This window comes from Mus pahari, chromosome 15 (genome assembly GCF_900095145.1).
Source record: "Mus pahari chromosome 15, PAHARI_EIJ_v1.1, whole genome shotgun sequence".
Classification (NCBI taxonomy): domain Eukaryota; kingdom Metazoa; phylum Chordata; class Mammalia; order Rodentia; family Muridae; genus Mus; species Mus pahari.
In genome coordinates, this window is record NC_034604.1 from 47500246 (window position 1) to 47509229 (window position 8984).

General features: G+C 43.2%; 1 protein-coding gene across 2 annotated transcripts in view; it reads left to right on the forward strand.

The window, feature by feature from the left end:
- Snx24 (sorting nexin 24) overlaps nt 1-8984 on the forward strand; it is a 148390-nt gene that overhangs the window by 70969 nt on the left and 68437 nt on the right. Inside the window, exon 1 of one of the 2 annotated variants that reach the window (XM_029547150.1) lies at nt 8302-8380. The exons of the other annotated variant lie outside the window; for it this stretch is intronic. The gene's annotated coding sequence lies outside the window, so the exon portion shown is untranslated. Of the gene's footprint in view, nt 1-8301; nt 8381-8984 lie in introns of those variants that run through there. 2 annotated transcript variants of the gene reach the window in all.

The following is an 8984-nucleotide window of genomic DNA, read 5'->3' on the forward strand; positions in this document are numbered from 1 at the left end:
AGGCAGCTAGGATAAGGGTCTTAAAGCCCACACCCACAGTGACACACCCACTCCAACAGGCCCACACCTCCTAACATCGCCACTCCCTGGGCTGAGCATATACGAACCATCACAATATATGACTGTATATTATAGAAATAATCACCACTTTGTGCTTTGTATTCTATTACTGTGTGTGTGTTCCTGTGTATTGTGTGGGAATGCACATACACATGTGTGCATATATGTGGGGAGACCAGAGGGTGACCTCAGGTGTCACGCCCAGGACTACCATCTATCTTCATTGGAACAGACTCTCATAATGGCCTTGAGCTCATCAATCAGGTCAGGCTGGCTGATCAGTGAGCCCCAGGGACCCTCCAGTTTTCATCTCCCAACCACTGGCATTATAAGCCTTGGCATCAGTGTTATGTGGGTGCTGGGGGTCGAACTGGTGTCCTGGTGCTTACGAGGCAAACTTTACCGTTCTTGCAGCCCCCTGTTAAATTTTTCATGTGTATTGATTCCAAGTAATGGACTCTTGTGGTTTGTCTCCTGAAAGCCACATTAAATAGTACAGATAAAACTTTTATTTCCCACCACCAACCATATTTAAATTGGATGGACTGTCTCAGAGAGTCAGGCAGCTTACTTCTTGGGAAATGTTTGTTGTTGTTGTTGTTGTTGTTCCTTTGCAGATGGCACTGTCATGTAGGTCTGAGAAAAGCCAGGCTGAGCAATGCTTTCCTGGGGAGCACAACACTGGACACACATGTAGAGAGCGAATCATGGCTGGAGGCAGTACTTCCTTATTCTGTGAGCCATTTTTGTCTTTAAAAAAGGGACGGTGTCCAAATGTTACCTTAAACTTGTATGCAGTGGTTTGTGGGGAAATGCTTGCTAGGAGTCCAACAACTATCTTGTCCTTGTATGGGCAGGTAGGATAGGGATTGAACTATGGGTCGAGGCTCGCAGAGCAGGGGCCCACCTGCCCGCCTGCAGCACTTGCTTAGTGTCTGAGTTCTCCATGGTTTTCTGCTTTAGATTTTCTGAGGGCTCCTGGGAATGTCTGGATCAGAGCTTTGCATGTTCAGCTTCTCTGGAGACCCCGTACAGCGTGTTACTAAGAGTAAGCAACCCCGTACAAAGAGCAGAAAGGCCCTCAACATGATTATATTTCTGCAAGTCAACACCTTTCCCTGCGTCCATTGTTCTTTTTTAAAGCAGTCAGACAAATTAAGTGATTATGATATATCATGTAACCCGGAGAATCTCTTTGTTTGGTGTAAGGGAGATCAATACAAGAAGCGCATGGGATGGCCTTTCCCTCTCTTTCTTTAGCAGCTCCTGGTGTGTGGGTTGAGAAATGCTGATTCCACAGGAGGAATGACAGTGATTCATGCTCAGCCCCAGCTGCTTAGAAACCGGGCTCCTCTCCCAGGCCCTTTGCCACTGGTGCTGGCAGCGTAGATCTCGGAAAAGTAATAATTGGTTTGATGCAGAAGTTTAACTATTTTTTTTATAAATAAATTTAATACTTAAGTTCTGGGGCAGTCAGTGCAAGGTTTTGTTTGCTTTTAGTGAGTTAATTTAAACCCAACACACACCGGTGGATTGTTTCTGCGCATTCTGTGATGCGACCTCATCTTCTGCACTTGTGTCTTGAGTGTTGCCTACTCTGACCTTTCTGCTGGAAATTGCCATGGGTCCCCTAGCAATCCCAGTGTCTTTTTCCTGTCTCCTGTACTAACATATGAAATCCCCCCTCCCCCACTGTCCTTCTTTAAAATTGTAATTATTTATTATTTTGGGAGAGGCTCAAACTGGCTTTAAACTTTCTGTCTGTCTTAGTTAGTGTTCTCTTGCTGTGAGGAGACACTGTGACCAAGGCAGCTTAGGAAAGGAAACACTGACTTTGAGGCTGGCATACAGTTTCAAGGCCTTAGCATTGCCATCATGTGGGGGGGGGGGCTTGGCAGCAGGCAGGCAGGCAGGCATGGTGCAGGAGCAGTAGCTGAGAGCTTACATCTGATCCACAAGCACACAGAAAGCATGACTGGTAAGAAGGTAGGGAGCAGGAGAGAACGAAAGATGCCTCAAAGATGACATACCTCCTGCAAAAAGGCCCTACCTTCCAGTTCTTCTTAAACACTTCTACCAATGGGGAACCAAGCATTCAAATGTGTGAACCTATGGGAGCCATTCTTGTTTAAACGACCACACTGTCCTGCCTTAACCATTCTGAGTGGGTGCTAGTGTTACAGACACACACCACCATACCTAGCTTTGCCACTTTAACAATGGTCTGCAGACCCTTTGGCTGGGGTCCGGCACATGCTAGGCTCTCAAAAAGTATTTGGAGACAGTTACTAAGTGGAGTGACTTGAAAAATATTTTCTCCTAAGATAGCATCTCTGAGTTTTGAAGGAAGCTAATCGTTCCACGATCATGCAGAGCGTCTGGTCTTCTTATGAGAGGACGTCTTATGAAGTCATCAATGCATGCTTCTTAACACGGGTTCACAGCACAGAAAAGCTGGTTTCCCATCACCCGGATCTAGGCAAGAGGGGCCTTGATTTTAGATGTGGTGTCCATGCTGGTGGGCACAGAACTTGCTCAAGACCTTTGTGTTCACCTTTGAGAACGGAGCACCAGAGCTTAAGGCTGGGAGAGTCGTTTGCAAGCAGCCTTCCCCAGGACGCAGGAAAGCCAGTAAGTACAGCCCAGAGAGAACACAGGAGAGCTTGGCACTCACTGCCCATAGAAAGGGGCTGTGAACAGAACAAGAAATCCTCAGCCACACAAGCTTATGCTTTCCACAGCTAGAGGTAGAATTATCTGCCCACACACACATGTAAGGTGCATATATGTAACTTAAGAGAGATAAACGTTTATTTAAAAATAAACTTTATTATTAAAGGGTACAATGAAAGAACATCATACAGCAAAATTAATCAGACCCAAAGCCTATATATACATCTTGAAAAGATTCTGCACTGTTAGAATAGCCATTCTGAAACCCTGGAGCCTCACAGTGGATTTCACACCTTCACTGTGGAATGTATCGTCACGTGCTTATCTACCACCGAAAATGGAGGAAGTCACGACAGTAAGAACTAAAAATAGAATTAGCCTTGTCTCTTCTTTTATAACTCTTGTCCATTACCTAAATCCAGTCCTTTAAAGTTTTTTTTGTTGTTTTTTGTTTGTTTTTTTTCTTGTTTTTTCGAGACAGGGTTTCTCTGTATAGCCCTGGCTGCCCTGGAACTCACTTTGTAGACCAGGCTGGCCTCGAACTCAGAAATCTGCCTGCCTCTGCCTCCCGAGTGCTGGGATTAAAGGCGTGCACCACTACACCCGGCTTCCTTTAAAGTTTTTTGATCTTTGGAATTGGAGTGGTTTTTAGTGAGATTGTTGCTTTTCAGAAATAGAGTCCAGTTTTATGATATGCAGAGAAATGAAAGCTGTGAGCCACTTTAGACTCCACCTATATTTTGTATTCTAAGGGATTCTAGAATGAATTGAGAGTCAAGTGTGTGCCTGTCTGGGTACCAGTGCTTTATGCACCTTGTCTTACTTGTCTAGTCTATTCTGCTGCCAGCCCTAAGACGTTAGATGTGTTACTGCGAGGAGACAAGGCAAGCTCAGAGGTGCAGCAGGAACGATAGATGTGAATGCCTGGTGTACCTGGTTCTGGGCTGCTCTTCATTCCAGCCATCATTTTGTTTTCTTCCGAGTGAGATGAAAGCTGATAGCTGCTTTTGAACGAAAGGCCTTGTTTCAGAATGCTTCACATGGATTTAAATTCTCCTGAACAGTACACATTGCGGATTTATTTTTACCTTATGTATATGGGTGTTTTGCACACATATGGGCAGTGTTCATGAAGTACAGAGAGGGTGTCAGAACTGGATTTACAGCTAGCTATGAGCCACCATGTGGGTCCTGAGAACCTAACTCAGGTCCTCCGCAAGAGCCACAAGTACTCTAAATGTCTGTGCCATGTTTCAGCCCACAATACACTTCTGACCATCTTTTTATAATGGTCTTACCATTATACTAGCCTGTGGAACATGTTACACTGAGTAACCTGCTTCAATCATGTTTCACTTGGTACGCACACGCACACACACACACACACACACACACACACACACACACACACCAGTAGCACCAAGCTGAAACCTAAACCCTTAACATGCAGGCTTCTGTAGGACAGGTAAGATCCAAATGTCAACACCTGCTACCAACTCCTCACTCACCTGCCCTTCTCTCATATTTCACAGACTGAACCTGCCTTGTCACCAGGTGCTGTTTAAGGCATTGGTGGCAGCATCATGGCATTTTAACAGGTCATTTCTTGACCTCAGGCCTGAGTGTCACCTATTGAAGATCCAGAGATTTTATTTGACTCCCAGGGCATTGTAGGACAGACAACTTGTGGTTATTACAGGTTCTAAATCCTAAGCTAAAATCCAGGGGTGTGACTTGAGTCATTGGAATGCCCAAGCATTTTGGTTTTGAATGGGCCTTGATAGAGGTGAACACACACACACACACACACACACACACAATGTGCATATTTTGGGGTCAGCTTCTCAGGTGGTAGAATCGATGTAGTATTTGAATTACTGTTACGTGGACTCACCTTTTTCTCTCTCCAGTAACCTCCCTAAGAAAGAATTTTAACAGCCATTTTATGTTAATAGCATAAGTAGGCAACATTATTGGGAAGTCTTACAAAATGCAAGACCGTGTGATAAGTAATTTATATGGATAATCTCACTTAATCCTCAAACCCAGCCTAGGTGACCAGCAACATCTTAAACTCCAGGTGTGCATGAGGACCCTGAAGGCTATGTGGGTTAAAATTGCTTCAAACTGTAGTGTGTTAGCAGAGACTAGAAGAAAGCAGCGAGAAACGTGATTGGGTCCCAGGCAGTTTGTCACAGAGCCACAGCTTAACCACTGCCCTGAACGACAAATCTCAATTTTCTCTCCGAGGCTGGCATTAAAACTCTTTACACTGATGCTATGGGAAGGTTTATGTTGAGTTTTAAACTGAAGAATGGATTTGGGGCACACCAGCTATCCATTAATATCTTAATACTAGCATTTCATTGAGTCCTGGGATTCGTTTTTTGTTGTTGTTGTTGTTGTTTTTGAAAGAATGTTGATAAACCATGATTTATTCAGACGGTGATGAGTAATGCAAGATCTGAGAAGGAGTTTAGCTGCTCAGTGTGGGTGCTGAGAAACGAGCTATGGTCCTCTGGAAGATGATCGTGTACTCTTAACTCCTGACCCGTTTCTCCAGACCCTGACTTGGTTTTTACCTGGAGTAAGAGATGTGTATTTAGTTCCAGCCCTCTAGATGTAGTCTCCCAGTTTCACCAGCACCATTGGTCAAAGAGGCTTCTGTCTTTCCCAATATATGTTATTTTGGCATCTTTGAGAAGTTAGATGACCGTAGCTGTGTGGATTAATATCTAGGGCCTCTATCCTATTCAATCAGTCTGCATATCTATATCTGTGGCAGGACTGTAGTGTTCTTGTCACTATGGCTCACTGGTATAGTTTGAGATCAGCTATTGCTGCTTTGGCTATTTGGGGTTTGTTATAGTTCTGTAAAGAGTGTCATGGATTTTAGTGGAGGTTGCGTTGAATCTGTATATTGATTTTGGTAATAAAGTCATTTTTTTCCCCAGTGTTAGTTCTGCTGATCATTGAGCCAAGGAGGTCTTTTCTTCACATAGCTTTTTTGAACTTCCTTTCTAGCCAACCCATAGTCTCAGCTTTCATGGTTGTCTTAGTTAGGGTTTTACTGCTGTGAACAGACACCATGACTAAGGCAACTCTTATAAGGACAACATTTAACTGGGGCTGGCTTACAGGTTCAGAGGTTCAGTCCAGTATCATCAAGGCTCCCGCAGCATGGCGGTATCTAGGCAGGCGTGGTACAGGAGGAGCTAGGAGTTCTACATCTTCATCTGAAGGCTGCTAGCAGAATACTAACTTCCAGGCAGTTATTAAAGCCCATACCCACAGGGCCACACCTACTCCAAGACCACACCTCCCAAAAGTGCCACTCCCTGGGCTAAGCATATTCAAACCATCACAATGGTGATGACAGTAGAAATTAAATACTGAAATAGTAGCTGTATTAGTCAGGGTTCTCTAGAGTCACAGAACTTGCAGATAGTCTCTATATAGTAAAGGAATTTATTGATGACTTACAGTCTGCAGTCCAAATCTCAACAATGGTTCAGTAGTAGCTGTGAATGGAAGTCCAAGGATCTAGCAGTTGCTGAGTCCCACACCACAAGAAGGCGAAAGAGCGAGAGCCAGACTCCCTTCTTCCAATGTCCTTATATGGTCCCCAGCAGAAGGTGTAGCCCAGATTAAAGGTGTGTGCCACCACACCTTTAATCCCAGATGATCTTGGACTCGGAGATCTCCCTGTCTTAATCTTCTGGATTCAATCACCACTGTGTCTCAAGATCTCCATACCAAGATCCAGATCAGAAACTTCTATCTCCCAGTCTCCAGATTAGGTTCACTGGTGAGCCTTCCAATTCTGGATTGTAGTTCATTTCAAATATAGTCAAGTTGACAACCAGGAATAGCCACTACAGTAGCCAAAGCAACCTGTTATGACATGTATTAGCTGTTGCTTCTGTTGTTGCAGTGGAAAGTGTCTGGCCATAGCTCAGTCACTATCTGTGGATATGAATAATAAATAAAAATGAGTCAATAATTAAGGAAATTCATAGTTGTATTAGAAGGCAATAATTGAAGTCTGGTATGACATCACCTTAGCACTTAGAAGACTGAAGCAGGAGGATTATGATTTTGAGAAACTGTTTTTTGCTTCCTTCTGGGGACTTTGCCTCTTCATAATTAGCAATAATTTTTCCTTCTATTGCAAAGCATCTTGTCAACTGTTAGTGTGCAGGCAATTCCCCTGGCTGCTTATATCATGTCCTACCACCACCAGGTATACCAGTTGTGTGTGGCAAATAAAAGGACCTGCGTGTCATTCCAGCTCTCTCTCTGGTCCCTGTGTTCTCTCTCTCTCTCTCCCTCCCTCCCTCTCTTCCTTCTCTCTTCCGCTCTGTCTCCCTTTGCTCTGCTCTCATGGCTCTGCTCCCATCTGTCCGCCTGTCTGCATGCCCACTCCTCTGTCTCTATCCCATCCCCAGGTCCTACTTCTCCCCACCCCCAGTAAACCCCTTTACACCAGAACCGTTGTGTGGCCTAATTTCTCAGGGTTGCACCTCAGCTCTGGTAACCCCTTGCCACATATTTCCTAACACAAAGACCAACATATATGTTCTTTAACATGAGTATTGTCAAGTAAATCTTATTTCATTAGTGAAGATACTATATCACAGCTATTTGCAGATTTGCTCAAGTTAATAAGTAGTAGAGATAAAATGTATTTTTTTGTCATTCCTTCAGAGTAGATTGGAAGGGAGAATGGGGGAGGCTCATAGAGCAGCTCTCTTTGGAATGGCATTGTTTAACAAATGTAGTTTATTGGCACAGCTCTCGCAAGTACAGCCAGGGCAGCATTCATATTGAATTGAGCATCCGAGACAACGTCATAAGGTATTGAAGCTAACAAAAAACTATGTAGACAATAATGTGTATGACCTGATGGGTTTGACTGCGTTTTTCCCCTTGCTGAATTGATTGATTGGTTTTGTGTCATACCAATGATGTGGCTGAACATAAGAAGAAAAACGAAGACTTTCATAATCAAATAATCCGTCAAAAGGCAGCCACTAAAACCACTATTAGAATGTAAGATTGGAAACCTGAAGTGAACATATCCATAATCCAGCGGTCCTGCAAATATCAATAAGCTCAAGAACATCATTCCTTCTGTCTCTGTTGAAACATTTCAGACATTTGACCTAATTGGCATCATTATTATGATGTTTGAAAGCAGAATATGTGTGGGAGGGAGATTAGCTATGTCCAGGGCCCCAGGGTTCAGGAGTGCAACCATCAAAGCTCTCAGGAACTCATGTCCCCTGCATCTCTTGCTGTCTCAATTTTCAGGTCGCCACTGACAACCAAGCACTTTGCAAGATGAGCTTAGCACATTCTGCTTTCACCATGAGTATGAGTTTAATTTGATAAAGCATTTTAAATTCTAATTTATTGTGTCTGTGTGCACACCTGCACTCACAGACTTGGTCATGCGTGTTGTGTTACATGGAGGACTACTTTGTGGAGTCAGCCCACTCCTTCCACGTCTACGTGGGTGCTGGAGATCAAATACCTCACCAAGCTCGTGCAGCAAGCACCTCAATCTGTTGAACCATTGTGCTCAAGATGAAAAGCATCGCTTCATAATTGTTGAGTTAGTGCTGCTCAACGCAAGCTATGTCAGGTAAAGGTTGCTGCCACATCCTGCTTTATTATGTTTGTTTTCTGTCTGAGCCTGCCTATCGTATATAGGCTTTTTTTTTTTTTTTTTTTTTTAAGAGGGTAGGGGATTTTAAGACAGTTTCACTCTGTAGCCCAGGTTAATTTGAAGCTCATGATGTAGCCCAAGCTGCCCTCAATTCTGGCTCAGCCTCCCGTTTTCTTGGACTATAAACATGAGCTATTATACCTCGCATACATTTGAAGTCCACACTCACCTTTTCTTGACAGAGAATGGCAAAATCTTTGGGATTGTCACTAGGATCTTTGTTTGAAAAAGTATTAATAATCCCTCCCCCTTTTATATTTATTTATTTATTTATTTTGCTTAAGGGCTACTTAAAGTCTTCTCACTTATTTGAATGTGAATACTTTCTAAGCTTCAAAATTCTCATTTTAGGATTCTTCTCTCATTTTCTTTTTTTCTTTTTTTCTTTTTTTTTTTTACACAGCCTTACATTTCAATTTTTTTCTTTAAAAGGAGTGAGTTGTGTACAGGGGGGTTAAATGCTTTATAGACAAGAAAAAAAACTGCGCTAGAACCAAGTTATTCATCATCATCATCTTCT